We start from the raw sequence: 19,757 nt of genomic DNA, 5'->3' as shown, positions 1-19,757 counted from the left end.
CCTGCTATCGCAACCCTGCGCACACAATAGCAACACTTGAAGAACTGGAGGGAAAAACGTCGGGGTTTCCAACGAGCTAGTGCTTTTTTAAATGTTGCACATTTGTACGATACAAATGCAGACTTGCCAGACACTGGTGCCACATTTTTTGCATGCCCCATGCTCAGCTTTTTTGGGTATATGGTGCAGAGTACGACCCTGGCACCTGCATCCACAGATGCACCCTCTGCTTATGCCCCTAATTTCGTAGCTCGTTCGGGTATGGCGAGGTCCAGCCATGCAGGGCGAGGAGGGGTGGGATGACCTTGAAGAGCAGTGGGAGCACACACAGGTACTTGCTTGGTGCTGATAGCAAAAAAGAGAAAAGTCTGCTAGTGATCACTTCCACACACCACAATTTCGTATTTTTTTTCTTTTCTGTCTAGATAAGGAAGTTTGGAAGTGTAGCTTAATGGCAGCCTTCAACATAAGCTTATCCTATGAAAGTACTTTCAATAAGGGCCAATAAGGGCATGCTACAGTAAGCCAAATCAAATGTAAGCAACATTTTTTTTAGTCTAATCTGCTTCAGGAGAAATGCCAGATTAATCTCCAACACTAATGAATGAATCTATTCCAACCTCACTGTATTTTCTAATATAGCCTACTCTAAGACAAATAAAAGCTGCAGGTAAATACAGAATTTTAAAAATAATATTGCCACTAGATATGTCTTTTAAGAAACTTTGCATGTATTTTCTGTCCTGTATTGGACTAGAACAACAAGATTAATCAAATTGGATCCTGTTGAATCCAGGCTTCCAGTCAGGTTGATTTGTCCCAAGTTGCCTAGGCATGATTAAAGAAACTCAGAGGAATAGAAAGCACAAATATTTCCTGGTGATGGAGCTTCTGGAAGTTACTAAGACAGAGACAAACTTCTCTCTGGACTGTGGGGACACCAAGTTAAGAGTCTCAGGTTATCTGAATGGTCTCAGTTCTGAGTTTGGTCATTATTTTTTAATAAGGAAAATGTTTAAACTTTCCATTTGGATTGGAAAAATGCATTATTTCTGAAATGGTCTCCTTCCTGAATATGTTTTACCCAAAATACTTCTGAAGTGTACCTTTTCATCTCAATTCTGAGATGACAATAAATATTAATGTTTTGGAATTGTCCCACAGCCTGGAAAATCTATTTTTGAACCATCTTTGTACACAACATCTGCAAAATAACAGAGCAGTACAGAGATCTCATTCCCTACCTGGAGGATAAAGCCCAGCTGTTGTTCCACAGTTCAGAGCCATGAAGAATATCATAATTAAAAGACACTGACAGGGGCATCTCAGGTGGCACAATAAATTCACCTGTAACTTACCTCTATATTTAGCAAACAGATTTTTATAAAAAGAATGGTGCAAATTAATGATAATACAAGTTGCTCAAACTCCAGAAGGAAATATGTCCTATTTGCTGCACAAATTCTCCCCTTTCAGCTTTGTTTTCATTTACAGCTGTGCAAGCCGAGTATAAAATGTAGCTATTTTGACTTTGTGGTATTTTATGTCTAGTTTGAACAGTTGTAAAAGACTGATGCAAGGCAGCCAAGAATTGGACCTTTTCCATCTTCTGCTTATTCTGTGGTGCTTGGTTTTATGTGGTACCTTTTACACTGAACCAAAGTCACAGAGGAGGCTAAACAGTAAAATAAAAGCCTGACATGCTCTACTAAATCTTATTCCCCAGACCAGAATAATTTTAATGTTTTAAAAATTTTATCCATTGGGTCCCTGTGGGAGGAAAATGTTGGATTCGTAGCAGATTTATTTTCACTACGTTTCTGAATTTCAGTCAGGTTTGATCTAATAACTGTCAGCTGACCTGATTAAAGCATACCTCTCTTCTAGTTGATTTAAATCAACTTGGCTGCTACACAGGAAGCTAAACTACGTGCTATTTTAGATGGCCATCTGGTACACTAAATTCATTTATTTTGGAGAACTTTGCTTTAATTCAATTACTAGGACCATATAAAGAACTGTTCTGGAGGGGACCATTTTTTACAAACATGCTTTGTAAAAACTGAAATAAATTACTGCCTTTACCTTGGCTTTCAGGTTGGGGGTGGGGGGTGTGTTCATATTCTTATTTTTTGAGAGAGAAATGTTTGGTTTGGATTAGAAGCTGAGCAATGCTTTTAGAATTAAAGGGACCAGATCACATATGAATCATTTAAAAGGAGCAAAATGAAGGCCCTGGCATGTTACTGACTTGACAAATTATCCCATGTATCCTCAGCTTCATGAGGAATGCCAGCAATGGATGCCACACAGCATATGGGTACAGCAAATGACAAGCCCAAAGTAAAGAGAAGAGAAAGGAGACAGGTACCCCCATAGGACTATTCAACCTTTAGTCACATCTGCAAAATTAAATGGCCTGAATTTAATCCTCAGCAGTACATTCTTCAGGAAATGAAAATTTTCAGAAACTAGAAAAATATGTGAAGCTACTCCACGATCTTCAAAGCAATTTTGAGAAAGAAAACCCATTAAAAATGGATTTTCATTTTTTTTCCTATTACTCATAGTAGACAGAACTTCATAAAAATGATGGAAACCACTGATAAAAAATACTGGTTAGCATACATATACTATTGGCACATCTTTCATAATTCAACTCTTATTGCAAATAAAGGAGTCTCTTTCTACAAAAGCTACATTAGATCAGGTAGCAACAGCTCCCACTGCTTGCTGTTCCCATCTTATTGTTCTCCAGTGCGCCAAGTCCCAGGTAGCCCCTTGCCTACCAGCATCTTTTTATTGCACCTCCATGACTCTGTCACACAAACAAGCTCTCCAATGTACATTTGTAGGCTACCCATTTGATCAAATTAGTGAAAGAGCGTGAAAAGCTTGGTATGGAACATGGGCATACCATAAAAATAAAATACTGACTTGACATGTCGGTTGGCACAAGACACTTAGGAGTTGGGCTGTCTTCCAAATTTGCTGTGCTGCAGGTGTAGGAGACAAATCTGTATTTCAGGTTCTTACATGGGATATGGTGTAGGCAACTGAGGAGTGAGAGGAGGGCTTGAATATAAAAAGAATAAAAAAGGATTTCCCTGAAAGCTTAAATACAGTTTTAAAACAGAAAACTTAAACAAGCTTTAGAATAAGAAACATTTTAAAGAAATGTATTGTGACCTTGCAAATTACTGCTAGTGTTACGCACAATGCAAAATCAGTATAGAAATTATATAAATACTGTAACTTGGTTAACAGTTTAAGTATCTGACTCATAAATTATCATGAAAATGGTGGATATTTTAGGATCCAATGAGGTCTTTACCCATTGCTTAGCTTCGGGCTGTAGATCTGAAAGACAGAGCATCAGAGGCAGCTCATGTCTGGCATTTGTGTGGTGTTCGGAGCCCTCTCATCACATCTGTCAGCTGTTGGGCAGGAGCTGCACTCGATAGATGTGCTGGCATGAAGATCGATCAAGTATGTATGGATGCTCTTGTCTAACGGGAAAATGCAGAATAGTTGTTTGGAAGTACAACAGTTCCTGGTCTGCTGTTGGGCTCACAATAACAATTGTGGCTATTCCTTACAAATAACATAAGGGTCAAATCTGACCAATGATCAGGTTAAGAAAAAGAAGTAGTATTGGCATGTTATTAAAAGTTATCTTAATGGTTCTTTTGATATGTGTTATATGAAAACTTTAGTTTTCTTAGTTTGAAGCAACTTTTTTTGGTTTTGTAATTCAGTTATTGTGTACCAATTAAGATGAAAAACAAAAAGGTCAACACTGAATCAATTTTGAAGATAATGGAAGAAAATATTTTACCAGACTTGGTACAAATCTGTTTATTAATTATCATTTTTCAAGAAACTGATAGATTTTTATTTTTAATCCTAATTTGGGAGGAAAAACATGCAAGGTCCCAAATATCAGCACAAGAAATCTATTTCTTGCCCAACTACACTCAAACTGAAGATTCATTTCACTATAAACAGGTTACCTGTTACTGAAAGATCAAAATAGAAATGGTCTTTTATTACTGGCCTGCCATTCTTTAAAAAATTTTGGTTATTTTATTGTGTATAGGTAGAGGAGTGTTGGTGTGGGAGTGGACAAGAGGGGACAGGGAACCTCTACCAGCTTCCCCACCACTCAGCCTGCATCCCATCACTGTCCCTGCATCCTTGGGCATCCTGCACCAGGGCTGAGCTGCTTTCGTTGCAACACTGTGGTAAGTACTTTGCTCACCTTAGTCCCCGGCAATAAATCTCACGTGGTTCTTACTTACCTTTCCTTTGTAAAAGGATTGTAGTATTTTTACAGCCCCTTCGTTATTCTGGACTTTCAGATTTAATCTCTATCGTTTGTGCTGCTGCATCACCCTCCCTGCCACCAGTGCGAACTGGGGAGTCACCGAGGGTCACCCAGCTCTGAAAAGCAGCAGAAGCAGATAGTTACTGCAACCACCATGAGCATGAGCAGCCTGCAGTGTCTCGCTGTGAAGGACTGTGTTTTCAACCACCTTTGATTCATTAAGGCAATGCTATCAGAATTAAAGTAAGAGTTGGTGCCTGCTTTAAGGCCCTATAATCAGAATTAATGGTTTTCACCTCTTAAAACCATTAGATAGTTAATCGGAACATATGTAGTTAAATAAATGTGGTTGGCAAAGATTTACGGTGTTACCAAAATAGAAAAGAAGAAGAGGAAAAAAAGGAAAGAATATTGGTGGGATTTCATATGTTTGCTACCACTTTAGGAAAAAAAACCCATAAATCCACCACTGCCATACAGGCAGAGTAGGATTTATTTCTACTGATTTCATATTTCTGATCAACTAGCTCATATTCTGGTGGACAGAGGCCGTGAAATGCATTCATTTTTTCATTCCTCATTTAGATTTACTCAAGATTTAAATAGATTCATAGTGGTTTGACTTTGCCCCCTTTTCATGCCCTGTTCTCTTCATACACTTGTGTGATCAATTGAAGCTGATGGGACTGTTGTGAGGAAGCAAATGTAGAAGCTGTAGAAATGTAAAAATGCATTAATTATATGTTTTACCAAAAAATGCCATAACCTGGATAAAACACTTAGACAACCCAGTACTGCACAATATCTCCAATATGCTTAGTTCAAATTTATCTTGTATCCCTTGTGATCCTCTGCATGCAAAAAAAGTATATCCTTTTAGTAAGAATGGTCACATTTTAAACAGAGAGAAAAAATGTGCAATGCTAAAATAATATTTAGGATGGTAGCCTATAGGAGAAGTTCACATCCTAAAACAACATGGCAGCTGTACAGGGCTGAAAATATTGTAATTCCTAGGTTTCCATTTAAACTGTCAAGTAGGGAGAGATGATCATAACAGGTGTAATCTACATGCACTGCAAATGAAAATCCCAAGATTTACTTTTGAAAAATTTCAGGAGGTGGTAAACCATATATTCATTTTAAACTGGAATAGTTGGCTTGGATCTTTTGGGGATACCCGCAGGTGTCAGTAGATGTCTATGCATGGACTGGGGTGGTTGGGTGAAATTTTAATTCCTTCAGTTAGCTGCCAACCTACAGCATCTTTAAACAGTACTTTGGCCAGTCCATCCCTGTTTCGCAGAGTAACAGTGTTCACTTTATATGTGATACAAAGACTGTGCATGGTAGATTAAGCAAATTATAATAAAAGGGAAATTTTCTAAAGGTTAAAAGCAATTTTGCCATTGCAAAGTATTCACAAGCTTCTATTAATTATACTCTCTTCTTAATTGCAAATATCAGCTTGGAATGGGTCTGGGTTTAGTGCAGTTAGTAACATATTATTTTTTTCCCTCGAGTGAAAGAAATGAATTTTCCCCCTCCAATCAAATGCCAATATAGAGCATTTAAATAATTTCTTTAACAAACACATTTTTCTGCCCCGCCTATGAATGAAGACAGAGATTTATTCTTTGTGCTTGATTTGTAGTTTTTTTCTTCTACAATTGTGAGCTTACATTTTTAAAATATAAAGGAACTGAAGTGAATTCTCAATGCAATTTTTGAATTCCAGTTTTCAGAGCAGTTTTCTGACTAACCTCTATACATTTATCTGGAAGGGGGAAATATAGAACTGACTGAGGACATTAGCAGTGATATGTATTCAATTTATTTCTGACTGACTGATATAATTGTAGCTCTCCAAGTCCTATTGTGATTGCAGGATTAGATACATACTTTTATTTCAGTTTAGTATTTTGGAGCAATGCCTTCTGAGGAAGAAAGAAACTAATAATTTCTTGTCACTAGCAAGCTGTAATTATATGTATTTATATTTAACCTTTCCAGATACTACTCATTAACATTTACTTGGCACAGGCACAGTTTACATTTTGATATACTGCTTTTGTGTAAAGGTTATAATGACTATGGTAATCTTTGACTTGCTACTGTTCCCTCTCCTGAAAGTGCTGGGGCTATGTCAAAACATAAACTTGGGAGAACAAGGGTTGGAGTATGGATTTTAGTTTATTCTACTAAACAATTCTGTTATGGTAGTCATAGTAATACTAACTAAAAAAAAAAAACCAAACCCCACAAAACAACATGATAAAACCAACACAAAAAATTAGAAATCCAGTTCTAGTCTTAATGCCACGACACTGTGAACTACCCCTAGATACATAGAATAACTTCAGTTGTAAGGGACCTCTGGAGGACATCTGACCAAACCTTATGCTCAAGCCAGGGCTGGCTTCAAAGTTAGATTTAACTTCAAAGTTGGACCAGGCTGCTCAGGGCCTTGGTCACACAAGTTTTGAACATTTTCCAAGAAAGAGTAAACCCACTGGTGTCCACCAAGGGGAAAGAGGAGACACTGCTCTGAACTTCCATCCTGTGCTCTAGAGGGACACCACTTTTCTTCTTTTTGCTCCCCAAGGATGGGAAGGTGCAGCTGGAAATACTGTCCTATGTTGAATTCTCCACCTTTCTGATGTTCTCCAGAGGCATCCATAGAAAATGAAAATGTCATGCACAATTTTAGGTAGCAATAAAAATAAATCTATTGTCATGACAATGACTATTCTAATTATGGTCTAATTAGAATAAAAGCAAGGGAGATACTTTGAAAGACACTTTCTCAGAAGGAGAAATTTTATTTGCTTGGTTTTTCCTTCTTCCCCAACTCCTCCTTCCTCTGTTGTCTGAAGATGCAAAGAAAAGAAAAACAGTTTAGGAAAAGGGAAGTGTTTTAAGTGCATGTTGGCATTTATTTCCGACTGCTGTAAGGCTATTTTAATCTTATCAAGGTGGGTTTCTTCAATGAGAACGGTTAGTGGAATTCGGTATAATTAATGGTTCACCATGTATTGTATGTTTGGAACTGTATATTAGCAGCATGCTGTCTCCCAGGGCTTTCTTGTCCAGGTTTCCTACTTTTTCCCCTTTTGTTTGAAAAGTAAGGAAGTTACTGTCTTTAAAAATAGTTGGTAAAATTTCCTTTTATAGATTTCAGTCTTGCAGACTGATCTTTGCTTCTAACAAAGAAGAGACATTTTCTTCTCCATTTATGCTCCTGGTGGACTCATCCAAAGACTAAGCGCTTTTGGGGCTACCTGGTGTTACAATTTGATGTTTTCAAAGAATTTCTCCTTTGCAGCACACAGAATATGCACTGGACACAATTCACTCAGCTTGTCCAAATAAAGACCTTCATTAAAGCACTAAACAAAGAAAAGATATGTTGTCTCAAATTATGTTGAACTCTCCTTAGGTGATACTTTTCAAAAAATTCTTATGTGATCAGCAGTCATCTCGTTGCAGATGGCTGATATTTCTAATTGGCATAGGCTTTACTACCAGCTAATTATCTGCTTAAAGACAGTTGTGTAAACCAGGTGAAGTAATAGCCCATGAGACATTATAGGTGATTAGTAAAAATAAAGTTCCTTGAAAGACTGAGGCGTCAACTGACTGAAAGTCATTTCTTCACTAAAATTTCAGCAGTTCAGGAGGACTGAATGGTATTATCAAGAAAATTAAAAGTGAAGTGGTTAAGCTACTCAGCATGTAAAAAAATTAGCATGTACAAAAAAAAAAAACCAACAAGTCCTCTAGATTATATTTGATCAAATAAACGGAAAAATTGGCAGTTCAATAGCTGATAGCGAATGAGAGTGAGATGCAGAATGAATTTTTCAGTACTCCAAATAGAATTAATTGCTGGAAAACTGGAGAAGGGAACGCGCATTTGACAGTGTTATTGACCTGGGATTTTTCACACATGATCTCAGCAGCTTAGAAATAGCCAACATGTCAAATAAAATAGTGGTTATTAAGGGGGGAAAAAAAAATTACATTAAGTCAAAATTGACTTTAATTCTGGCCAGAGAACAACTACATGATCATACATTAATGTTTCATAGAGAAATTTGCTTAAAAGCATATAAACTTGAAGAAGAGTAAGTGTAGCAACTGAATCTGAATAAGCTATAAAAACATTATAGTAAAAAAATTTAAATTATTAAAAGCATATAGAAATTATAGAACAATGCAGCTTTTTAATAACTACTTTGTGCCACCATTATCCACTGAGCCTCAGATCTTTTAAGAGCTAGAACGGAGTCTATTTCCAATGAGAATTTAAAATGTCCCCACAGCTTGCACATATGTCGTGTGATCACCAGTGCCCACAACACCCCGTGCTGCGCCAAGAAGCCTTCTCCTTCACGCAGCTTTCTTAAACCGGTGTGTGTGCACAGCAGGCAACCCTGAGTGATACCAAGAGACCACAGATACTTCGTTCAGTAATGAAACATTACAGAACATACATGATCTGTTCATTCTTTTGAGAGTTCTTGAAATATCCTACAATAAAATCTAATATTGCATTTTCATTAAAAATGACAGATAGTCATGATCCTATGAGATTTGCCATGGAGAAACCTAACTTTTAGGTTTTAAATAAGTAAATAAAACTAGAGACAAGTCTTAGAAGCATTAATCCACATGTCAGCATCCCCATATTTGCCGACCTCCAACTTTTGGGTGAGTTTGGATCGGGCATTGGATTGAAAAGTGGGGTTTTTGAGCAAAAGTATTGTGTGATATAAACCAGGATGGCTTCAGCCTAGTCTTTTAAATTCTGGAGGATTCATGTTTAAAGAAATGCTTTGCTGTCAGCAGACAAATACCAAAATACTTGTTCTCTGGGGTGTAAAAAACACTGGTTAAGATGCAGACACACACCCAATTCCTCAATTTTAGAGCATACTAAAAGTTTGATACGCTGGGGACTGGCAAATTGATCAGGGAACCTGTAGGTTGTACAACAAACTTTTGCCCATTTCTGTGTCTACACAATCTGAAAGAAAGCTTTTAGATGATTATTATTCAATGTTAGAAAGTGTTATGATTCACCCCTATTTTACAACACTATCTTATGCTGAAAAGATTACAACGGAAAAATAGGACGAGCCTTTGTGATATTTCTAACTTCAGCTTAGTGCAAATAACCTCATGGAGGCTTCTGAGGTTCACAACTGGGAACATGCTGAAGGTTTCATTTTGGATGCTCCCAGTAGACCTTGCTGGGTTGTGCTGGGCAGAACTGTTGCTCTTGGACAGTTCATGGAGGGTACCTGCCTGCAGGTACCTGGAGGGCTGGCTCTTAATGCTTCAGAACAGCATTTTAACTCTCAAGGTTCCCATCCGGTCCTTGATGGACAAGACAGACAATGTCATGGGTCCTGGGATGACCTGAATTTTCATTACCTCAAATATGGGACAGACAGACCTTCTTTGAATAGAAGTGTGGACACAAGATATTTACAGACAATTTTCTGTGCAGTTCTCAGCACAAGATTTTGCAAAATATCTGAGTCACCATAACCATTACAAATAATAAAATCGATGTGTCACCCTAATTGTTTGATTCTGAAATTCACAGAACAGTATCCTGGAGGAATGATCAAGAATATTTTATTATCTTTATTTCTGCTGGAATATGTTTTTATAAACATAGTTGCCACCTGGCAACCATGAACAACTTCAGATCATTCATATGAATAAACACAATGATGTTATCACAGACATTATCACAGAACATTATCTGAAACAGGCAAATGTGCTGTGATTAAAACACCAAGGGAAATCTGTTTTGGTTTCATGTAATATTAAGAGTTATGGGTTTGAAATCATGTCTGCCTTGAAGACTGCAAGACTTCCACCAGTTTGCAACCAGTAGGATGCTTTATGCAATCCAGCTTGTACAGAAAGATTAAATCCTTTTTCATGTATGACTAAGATTATTGTTTATGAGTTCTTATCCAGTAAGATATTTCATGGTCCTTACCTGATGCCAAACTTGCAGCTAAGCCTCAGGCTGGACTGGCTGTGCTGGGGTAGATGAGACCCTACTGGGATCTCAGCTTGGCCAACTCACAGCCCTGGAAGTGCAGGCAAGAGCTGCTTGATGCAAGATTTAGAAGAAAAGCGTGTGTGGGGTCTCCTTCCTTGCAGCTAACACATAATTTTAGAAACCTAATGTATCTACCTGAAAACTCTGCTGAAAGAACAACCCAGTCCCTCAAATGAGTGATCTTTTCTTGCAGTGAGATGTTATTGGGCAAGGTAACACACAAAGTAAATCATATGTGTTTCTGTCCCTGGGGTTTGGAAACCTCAGTCACTAAACTTAGAGTTTTGAAATTGTTTTGTAAGGAGATTTTTGTTGTGGTTATTGCAATGCTCATATTTGCACGCTGATCTCCCTTCAGCTGTTCTCCGCTGACAAGCTGAAAGACTGTTTTGGTGAAGTCCCAGTGGGAATGACAAACTCGTTTATCTTCTGAAATGCTCTCGATCAGTAGCAATCACCGTCATGGCCTCAGTCCTCTACCTGCCTTTCCTCTGGCACCATGTTTTAACTCTGGCCTAAAGCTGTTTTGGTCTGTAAGAGGGATAGAGGTAGCTCTCCCCCGGCCGGCCAGTTGGGCAAGGGGTGCTCCCTCCCAGTGTTCCTAGTGCTGCCTCACCCTGTGTACACCTTCTAAAGGGATTCTGGATGTCGGTGTGGGAGAAATCAGTGGTTCCTGTGGGCAGGGGGTTATCTGGGGATACTTCAGCAGTTACTAACGAAAGTGAGTGCAAACCCCAGGGAATTGGGCTGGGGGAGAAGGGATCCTGTGAAGCCCATGTGGGCATGGGTGTGAAGGGGTCAGCAATGGTGTCAGGGTTGGAGGTGCCCCATATCCTGATGTGGTCACAATAACAAAAGAAAAACAGTGCAAGAGAATCATCACATGCAGAATTATTGTGCAAAAATTGGCACAAGTTACATCAACCAAAATGCTGCCTCCATCTCCCCCCAGGGCCCACAGCCTGCCCATGCTGTGGCCCTGCCATGGGCTGCTCCAGACTGTTTTGGTGCATAAATGGCTTTTTTAATACAGCTGAGGTTTCAAAAAATGTAATAAGAATGATGTCAGTGTGCAAGAAAGATGACATGCATTTGGGGGGTGCTGGGCTAAAGCAGTCCTGGTGTGGCTTTAAGGGCCAGAGGGAGTATGCCAGTCATTAGGACCAGCTGGGGGTTTAGGGTGGGTTTAGCTTTAGGCTTAAGTTTAAGGGGGGGGGGTGAGGTTTGAGTTTTGCTTTTGCTTTTGGAGGAGGTAAAAAAGGAGGTGTGCTTGGTTGGGGTATTCATGCTGATGAAGGTAAAACTTTTTAACAGCATTTTTTTTCTTGTTTGTATTTGTGTTAATAAGCACTTGTCCCATCTCCTGACACAGAGACCCTGGGTAAAAGCTTCATCTTTGGCCATGCATTAGATGTTCTTTAAGGTGTTAAAAATAAGCAGAATCTATGTTTTCAGCAGCATCTTGGCATAAGTGTCTTCAGACAAGGAAGAGCTGTTTGCTAAGTGCTCTGGTTAATGAAGTGTCCTTTGATAACTAATTATTTCAGATTCAATTTATTATTTCATACCAGAAGAAAAGGAAAATATAATGTTAAAAGTCTGGCTTAAATGTGAAACTGGGGGTGGGGGGGAGGGTTCAGACAAAACTGTTAAGAATAGTAAAAATTAGTCCCTGTGCATTAGTGTTAGGGGTTTCAGCCTGAACCTGCTGCAATCAATGAATGTTTTGATACTGGATTCAGTGGTGCAGGAGGTGATCTGTGCTGTGTTGTAACTATTTATGATAAGTGAGCATGAGACCCTTTTCTCTTTGTGTAAGTTTGTTTGGGGTAATTCCACCCCATGGCTTGATCTCACCGTCTGCACAACCTCAGTAATCGGTGGGCTTTTTTGTATGGAGAAGAGATTGCGTTTTCACGCCTTAGTCTCAAGTATCTTGGAAAATCAGATACTTTGTGGGGAAACTCCTTTTAGTGAAAACAAGCATTAATGGGAGAAGTTTGCTCTGCACTGGGCTGCTGTAGGCATTTGGTCTTCTGTGGCCTGGAGCCAATACAAGGGAAAGATTAAAAAATACCAGGGCAGCTAAGCAGCAGACAGTGGTTTCTGGAGTTCACATCTTGCTGATAAAATACTGGTAATCTGTGAATTCTGATATTTTTTAGGAAAACAAATTCCAAAATGTAGCCAATGCAATGGAGTTGTGAGAGCTTGGTGTTCAGAAGCTGAGTAACTAAAGTTTCTCCCCTGTGCTCCCTGCACGTGCTGTTTCAGGGGTGTTAATTAGATGTTAACTAATGTGGAAGCTTATACTTTCCTATTTTTTTGGTAATACCCCTCTAAGGCTTCTCTCTGGTGATGTGGGTATTAATAAGCCTCTGCTTGGTTGTTAGCTACTATGACACTATTAATAGTGACAATCTGTTTCTATGGTAGACATGCAAAATTTCTTATGTGTGAAGATAGTTCAAAGGACAAAAAAAACCCCACAACCATATTTTCTGTTGATAACTATACACATGAAAGTTTTGATTAGAAGCTTCCTAAACCTTTATGGATATATTCACCTTCCTGCTTGAGGCTGAAGGCATTTGGGTCCATGTGGTTTAAGAAACATTGCCCACCTGTGAAACTTGTCAGCTTGGTTTAGGACTATTCCTCAGACTCATCCAGGACATCATTCCTAGCCGTATGAAAGAGCTAGTCCTTGTTGATACACAAGGAGAACCAGAGTAGTTTAGCCTGCTGCTGAAGACTAACCTGAACTGTCTGAACTGTCGGTGGGGTTTGTTTGAGATGAGATGGGTTGCAATAGCAAGGATGCTCCCTTTGGAATACTGCAATTTTCTGCAAAAAATGGAAGGTGCTGGCTATTGTATATGACTTAAGGGAATTGTCAACCATATGAGAATTAAAATGCGTATGTGTGTATATCTACATCATTTTGATGTCCTCTAGGAGGCTTGTTTTCCTGCTTACTTCATCTTCCAGCACTCTTCAGGAGTGCCGTCACTACTGATGTTGTGCTGTCTGTGTCATGTTGTGTGCAAAGTACAAAACCTGAGGGTGGCTTCCGGTATTTTGTTATGTTTTGTCATTACATTTCATTAGGGTGATATACAAGAAAATAATTTTCATGAGTTTTAGTTTTGGTTTGTTTGGGTTTTTTCCCCTGCATGCATTTATGTCTTCGCCATCCATTTTTAATAACCACAGTACTTTGCCTGGAGGAGGTGCTGCATGTCCTTGGTGTGCTGCTTTTATTTATAGGGTCAATATATGAGAAAACAACTAAATATTTTCTTGGATCCCTGAATGTTTCCTTTGGACTCTTTGTGAAGAGGAAACCTGAAATAAATCTGGAAACATTTCAGAGGTATCTGAGACTGTGCTCTCACTTCTTCCATCACTAGATGGCATGCTGTGTGTAGGAATGTATTTCTGCCTTGGCTGCAGCTTGGAGATGCTGAGCCATGCCAAGCGGTGAGTTAATTTGCGGAGATGCAGAAGTAACTGAGCAATGACAGGCAGTTCACTTGAGGAAATCCTGGGTGAAAGGGACAAAAGCTGAGCAGACAATTAACTCTGTGGAGATGTCTGTGTCACATGCTGAATGGACATATAGCAGGGAACAGGCACAGATGACAAGCGTCAGACCGACAGCTCTCATTTGGGTATAAGACACAGGCAGCAGTGAATGTTGGCTGTTAAAACATGAATGCTGTGGTTTTTTTTTTAATAATTATTATTTATTTTTAATGTAAATGTTACACGTACACAATAGCTATCAAAGAACAGCAAAATTCAATTTTCGTTCAATATTCCAAATGGTTGTTATCAAATGTGGTCCCTGAACCACAGTAAAGAGTCATCAGTGGCAGTTTATGCACATATTTAGAGTTAAACTTATAAGCAGAAACAAAACCAGTGCTTCGGGAGTTTCAACTGCCAGCAGCCAAGCTCCACCTCCATACTTCCAGTGGCAAGTGCAGACTTGCTCTGTCTTATTTCAAGAGGGAGTTGCTGCTTGTTCAACACTTACTTGAAAAAAAAATCCTACCATGGTTCTGGGCCCTTAAACTCGAGCAGATGCTTTTGCTGACTCTTGGGAGTGCTGCTAACTAAGACCCGTCTCCTTGCATGCCTGGGCTTTGCTGCTGCTGTGCATAGGAGCAGTGCTGGCGATGCCTCCCATGGGGTGGTACTGCAGCCACTGTCTCTGGAAGTAGTGTTAACTTGTCCTTAGTGTTTCTGTGTCAGATATTGTTTTTTGTCACTGAGAAGAAAGAAAGAAAGAAAATAAAAGAAGAAAGAGGAAAAAAAAAAGGGTGGTGGTGGTGGAGGGAAATCCCCAACCCCAAACAAATCAAACTCTCACCCCCAACACACACTCATTCAGGAAGTGCGGTATCTTGGTTAATCTTCCATTTACTACTAAACATGGTATAATTATACTGAGATTTTTTGCAGGGAGCCAGGGTATAACACTGATGCAATGAGAATAACGGGAACTTCAGTGAGCCAGGACCTCATTGTTTAAGTCTGGTATATAAAGGCTATGAAAGAGTAATCTCTAACTGCTTTAATGTTATCCACAATATTCTCCCCACCTGTATTTGATGAAATATTGCACCCTCACTGATACCACTTCTTGTGGTTTGGATTCAAACCACTCTGAGAGCAAGAGACAACTGTGCTTGGTGTCCCCTAATTGGGATGCTGTGGTAGGGCAGATGTGGAGATCTTGGCTAATTGCCTTCAAGACGAGCAAGTTGGGTAATGAAAGGAGTATTGATCTGTGTACCAGTGAACGTTACTCCTTTGAACTGAGGAGATTGATTCATGCTACTCAAGTCTCTTCAGCTTAAAGGTGATAAAGGAGTTGGTACATTATTCCAAGGAATGTGACAAATCCCAATTTTGTCAAGTGTCTGCAATTCCTCTGATGTGTTTCAAAGTCAAAGATAAATCTTTGATGGAAGCCCTGTTTCATCGATATTTTATATCTTCCCTCTACTGGATACGTTTTTGGCAACTTAATGACAATCCTAAAGTTAAATATCATGGGAAGATCAACCGACTACAGAAGACTTTTGAGTTTTGACTGTTTCTGTGCATACTTGTCATGAAAACAGCATGATAACACTCTATTTCAGATGCTATTAAGAGCTCCGAAAAGGCTTTGCATATTGTCTCTATTGTAGGCAGCTGGATCAACAAAATCTTTGAAAAATATGGCTGCAGTATCAGTGGGACTTCTAACAGGCTTCGATAGTTTTATCACCCTTTGAAGAAAACCCTAGCACTGTAGTTAATCTGGGGCTCCACTTGTTCCTTTATTAACTTAAATGCAACAAAATCCAGTTTCCAATACAAAGTATTAAAATCAAACTTATTTGTATAAACATGATGCTCCTCTGAAGCGTGACTTCTTTTAAGATAGCTAGTTAATCAAAATTCCCTAGAAAATAGGGGAATATAACTTTTGTAGAAGTCCAAAGTGACAAGAAAACACCAGCAAACTCTTAAGAATGCTGAATGAATACCTTCAAATTACATTGCACTCACAGAGGAACAATTTCTGCAGGAGGAATCTGAGACCTAACTCTCCTTTCTGCCCCAGCAGTCAGGTTCCTATTAATGTCACAGGTTCTGATTGGGGGTGGTTTGTTTTTTTTTAAAAAAGTAAAATAATACACATGTTCAAACATGTTAACTGTGAATTTATCACTGGGTTTTTTAATAGCATCACATCATCAGACAAAATAACAAGGTAATCCATTATATGCATGTGGACTGTCCACCTGAGGTCTATTTTTCCTAGAAAGAATTAAGACTTTTGTTTCTTTTCCTGTTTCACCTCTACTTTTATCATGCTTTGATCATCTTAGAAGCTATTTTAGAGCAGTTATTGTGGTGAACTAGATTAAAAAAAAAAAAAGTGTTGAAATAGCAATTGGTCTCTTTGCTTTAATTTTTGTTCTGGTTCCTCTGTCATTGAGGTACATGCGCATGCACCGAAATACCGTCATTCTGCAAGTGATCTCTTCCACTGGGTTTGTACCCAAGGAGATGCATCCTTAGACCATTAAGAAAACCTTGCCTTTTTAATTAAATACTTAAACAAGGGTCAAGTTCCATTATTATCAAATAAGTTTGTTTTTATATAAAAAAAAAGCATGTGTGTTGGCACGGCAACTTCTTCTTCCTCTTGCTGCTACTCCTGTACCAGGACCGCTGACCTGTAGCAGCCAGGAGAGTATTCCTTAAATGAAAGGAGAGATTTCATTATATTCCTGGTAATTCAAAAGGCCTGCTCAACTGGGTGTACTGGAAAATTTCAGCTGCAATCAATCACTTTATTACTCTAATTTTATGCAGTTGATTTTTAAATGTTAACATCTAATATGGTTACAAAGCTATTGCTTCCTCTGGTTATGAAACCTCTCAAGTGAGGTCAGGCACGTTTGTTAATCACCAATTTTATAACTGGTCATTGATGTGACAGTGTTGAGTCTGGCTGCTGTGCTAACCAGTTATTTTTGTTCGACATTCAGCTCGTAACATGCACTCAAAACAACTGTTTTACTTTCAGGTCCATAATCCTGGGGGAGGGGGCGGAGGGAGGGGGAGAAGAAGGAAATAATGAAAAAGAATATTAATTAAAATTTTAATTTGTTCAGCAGAGCTTTGGGAAACACAAACTTTCACTCCCAATATATTCAGCAGAAGCAGAGCATGTCACTATAAATATGGCTGCTGCGGTGATGCATGCTGTTATTAGTTAGTCATTACACATAAAAACTAGAATAAAGACAGTTTAATTAAATGACTTTCCTATTCCATGCCTTTCTCCACAAGATGTGCATTCCAACAGAAAAGGAACTTCTGTGTGCATCCATCACAATACACAGTACATACCTTGGCTTTCCATCTGCAAAATTTCTGAAAAATGAGAATTGGTGTTTTTTCCCTACGTATCTGTTCTAGACTGTGGTGAAATGAGTGGGAAAAGCACTGCATGTTGATTTCAGCAAGGACTTGGATACTTTATTCTGACCATAAGAGTACAAATTATTTAATGTATATTGCAATACATATCTGCATCACTATACAACAGTGATGCAGTTTTAGTCGTAGTATATCTTGTACAGAGCATAAATGGCAGTTCTCGTGGTAAAGATCCAGGAGATACTAACTTTCAAGTATTTTTCATAAGGATGCCTATTACGAGGTCAGGAAGCTCATCTGTTAAGCACTCATCATAGCTTGTTCTTAAAGCCTGAATAGTTATCCCCATAAAGTGGGATCACTGCAACTGTCAAATCTTTCAGTAGACCAAGTTTTGGTACAAATAAATAAGTCTAAATGGGATGTAAGATGGTAGATCAGGCAAGGGTTTTTTTTTTAGGTCTGTAACGCAGGCAGAAAAGCTTTTCATGGAAATTGTGTGTATATTTAAAAAGGAAGAATAAAAGGAAAAATAAGGGGTTATTTTAACTTAGAGACTAACATGATGGAGTAAAACCAGCACAAAGATGTAATGTGTGTATGCAACCTAGACATTAACTGAGCAGACGTATCATCCAGGATGTTTGAAATATGAAGCTAAATAGCATAGCTGGTGATGGCATTGATATTTACAGTAGTCCTGTCTCTAGGAGAAGAGAGTGTTAATTCTGTGTATTATTTCTCAATTTCCAACCTAAGGACAGACCTTCATCCAATGATCATTGAAGTAAATGGCATGGGGTGGGAGGTGGGTAGGGAAGGAGGCAGAAGTGAAGTAGGTTTTACTTGAATGAGCAGTCAGTCGGGTCTGGAGTTGGAAAAGCAGGTAAAAGCTTGCTCAGATACCTTTACTTGGTTTAAGTCTCCATCTTCTTAAAATCAAGTCACGTGAAAAGTATGTGGTAATAGAATGAGGCTGAAACAGCCCTGCTGGAAGAGGAAGAAATTCCCTGTAATCTTACCAAAAACAATTGCTGTGTATATCACTTAAAATTTAATTCTAGCATCTGCTTCTTCATAGCCTTTCTAATATGAGCAATAAGTTGTTGCACTAATCCCACACTGGACCTGTGTGAGATGATGGAGTGTGGTATATTTGTACTAAGGTAGTTTATAGTGAAGTTTATTTATTTGAGTGAATATGCTGTGGATTGCAATTAATGATATTACTTCTCAGTAGCAAAAACCTATACTGTGCTTTGCTCTAAACTTAAATGTTCCCCAAAGAATCAAATGAAATAATGTAACATAATTTATGTCCTTATTTGAAGCTGTATCATCTAGTATATAATTCCTATGAGCAGCTCTTTTACTGAGAAGTATTGCTGTTATCAATGCCACTTTTATATTGGAATTTTTTTATACAAGCATACAATGCAAAGCTGGAAAGAAAAATGTATTATTTCTTTCAGTCATCCATCCCTGTAAACCCCAAAGACAAACAGCTGAAATTCCTGGGGGTGAGACAGAAGCATTTATTGCTCCAATTTCTGGTAAGGCCCAGGAGACCAGACTGGTTTCTGAATGCTGAAAGACAACTGACATTATACTTTAGGAAAAAAGAAGGGAAGGGTGGAATTTACTTGAGAGCTTTCACAGTGGAAAAACAGGGTGAAAAAGATCATGTTACAGAAATAGAGAAAAGATGAGATTTATCTGGGATTACTTTTAAAATCCTAGGTGAGCTGAAATCTTCCTTAAGAAATGGGTTAGGCCCTGTTACGTTTTATTTAATAACTCTCAGTATAATACCCAGCTCTGATATAGCAGCTCATATATAAGGACCTCAAGGCAATATTTTTTTTTACCCCTGTTTTATAGATAAGAGAATTAAGGTAAGAAAAGGTGAAGATAGGTGGCAGCAAGTGTCAGAAATGGAGCCCTACAGGCTTTTGGGTGTAGGTTTAAATTTCACAGTTCCCTGGCCTTTTGTAATTAGGATAGGCCACTATATCTTGTAACTAATAATCAGTTAATTCTGGAATAATAGTTTTCAGTGTAGCAGTGCCAAGTGGGGGATGCCATTCACTTGCACAGATGCCTTCCCAGTCCCTTGGTGTGTGTGCTGGCTTGGGTGAATAAATGGTTTGGCAGCTGGGGCAGGTGGAGGTTCAGCCTTTGTTATTTGTTTCACCAGCTCTTCAGGGCATCCCTTGGGTTGGTGGCACAGAGCAGAGCTGCTGAAGCATGTGTTGGTGGGAGCTATGCAGAGCATGCTCATGAGACATGCGGTATGGTTTAAACAGTCCTATGCTCACAGCCTGTCCAAATAACAAATCCTTAAATTTTAAACTGCGTGACTTTACAGCTTGATCAGGTATCTTAGAATGCCAG

The sequence above is a fragment of the Pygoscelis adeliae genome, unplaced genomic scaffold, assembly GCF_000699105.1.
Source record: "Pygoscelis adeliae isolate BGI_AS28 unplaced genomic scaffold, ASM69910v1 Scaffold241, whole genome shotgun sequence".
Lineage (NCBI taxonomy): Eukaryota > Metazoa > Chordata > Aves > Sphenisciformes > Spheniscidae > Pygoscelis > Pygoscelis adeliae.
Note: the sequence above shows the minus strand (reverse complement) of the source record.